Source organism: Belonocnema kinseyi, chromosome 4 (genome assembly GCF_010883055.1).
Source record: "Belonocnema kinseyi isolate 2016_QV_RU_SX_M_011 chromosome 4, B_treatae_v1, whole genome shotgun sequence".
Lineage (NCBI taxonomy): Eukaryota > Metazoa > Arthropoda > Insecta > Hymenoptera > Cynipidae > Belonocnema > Belonocnema kinseyi.
Window position 1 is genome coordinate 48390628 of NC_046660.1, and position 2230 is coordinate 48392857.

A 2230-nucleotide genomic window follows, 5' to 3' on the forward strand; every position below is an offset into this window, starting at 1 on the left:
ATAAGGACAGCCGCAGTATTTCGCCGGGAGCGGGTGCTAATCTGAAAAATTTCAGCCACAACCACGTCTCACAACCATGAGGTAGGTGGTTACAGTCTGTAAAGGAATCAATACGTCGATCCAGCAAAAGCCTCATGCCGATGATAAGGACGATCAGTTTAACAGAATATTCCGGGTACAATCGTTGCAACTCCCTTATAAGATCTCAATACCTCTCTTTCTTTTAATTCTTCTTGGCTATGATGTTTTTGTCAGCTGGTGTTCAAAATTAGATACCAAACATGGTTCGCTTCTCGAAGTCAAGAAGAACCATGTCAGGCCTCGAGTGAGCAACAGAAACAATTGTCGAGAATATAAAGTTGCAGTATATGCGGCACTTCCCATTCTCGACAATTGACTCAATTTCCCTAGGAGCATTTAGAGGAGCGATATTAAGGTGAATGCTGTAGGAGTGACAGAGATGGTGATAAAGCACTCTTAGTGCCGCATTGTGCCTTTGAATGTAGGTCGTTCCCGCGTGTGTTGGACAACTAGATAGTATGTGAGCTAAACGCTCGGGGTGTGCATGACACGCCCTGCAACTATCATCGGGAATGTCTTGGCTTAAAATGTGGCGACGGTATGTTAAGGTGGAAATGGCACCGTCCTGGCATGCAAAAATGAAACCCTCTGTACCAGACTTCAATCCGGGCGATTCAAGGAAAGCAAACGTTAGCTCACAAGACATTGACTGATCCTACTCATTTCTGTGGAAGATACCGTGCATCCTCTTATCGAGGAGCTGTTCACGAAAGTTTTTCTCTTGTGCTTTCTTAATGCGGGCTTTCAGGAGCGAGTACTCGAGATAGATTAGATTTGATGCATTTTGCTCACCCCTAATACTGAAGTCAAGTCCGAGTGTTTCAGCAGCCTCCTCCGCTGCTTTGTACAGAAATTCTCTTTTGCCCACTTCTTCGTGATTCCTGACCATTTTAAGAAGAGGGTCTCTTCCATTTGCAACTATATGTGCTGTACCCAGAATAATCCTGTTCTGAAGACATTCAAGACTCAATATTCCGCGACCCCCTTGACGGCGTGAGATGTAGAGTCGCGGAATGGAAGACTTAAGATGCATGCTTTTGTTCATGTGCATAACCTTTCTTGCCCCGATATCAAGAGATCTGAGCTCGTTCTTCGTCCATGGAACTACTCCAAATGAATAGAGTAGTACTGGGACGGCAAGCATGTTCGTTGCAGATACTTTGTTCCTCGCCGACAGTTCGGAAGACCAAATCTTTCGGATGAGACGTTTGTATCTGCTTCGGAGAGTATCCTTTATAGATGTCACATCCTGAATGCGGCTCTGTGGCACGCCCAGGTATGTATAAGTCTCTCCAGCGCGAAGGTGTCGTATGGCGCTTCTATCAAAGAGCTCAGAATCTTCAGGGATACCATTAAGTTTTCCTCGCTTCAAATAAGCCTTGGCGCATTTGTCCAACTCAAATTCCATTCCAATTTCCTGAGTATATCATTCGACAGTCCCCAGAGCTAGATGCAGTTGCTCTCTGTTTTTAGCATAGATCTTAAGATCGTCCATGTAAAATACATGAGTGACCTTGTACTTATGATCTGCAGGTTTGCCGCACAAGTACCCGTCGGAATGGCGCAGTGCTAGAGATAGTGGCAATAATATAAGGCAAAAGAGGAGTACTCATGGTGTCGCCCTGAAAGACACCTCTCTGAAACGTTACCTTGTTAGTTGTCACACAATTTTTGCCAGATAAGATAGTAAATCTGGTTTTCCAAAGCCTCATCAATCTCTCTATGCACCTAAATATTGGCGAATGAACCTTTAAGATTTCCAAAAGACAGATGATAAGTCTATTGGATGTAGAATCGAAAGCTTTCCGATAATCAATCCAGGCCATCGATAGGTCACGCTGGTAGAATGCTGCATCTTTCCAGACACATCTATCGATGAGCAGGTTCTCCCGACATCCGGCTATGCCTTTCTTTGAGCCTCGTTGTTCATACATTTCTTGCCACACAGGTTCAATTGCCCGAAAAATCCTATCATTTAGGATAGCTGTGAATATCTTATAAAGCGTGATCAGATAAGTTATTGGCCTGTAGTTCTTCGGTTTAGCTGAGTTGCCTATTTTCGGCAGGAGTATTGTGCGCCCTTCCACCACCCACTCTGGAATCGGCTCTTCCGACTTCAAATATGAGGTGAAAATACGGGCCAAATGCT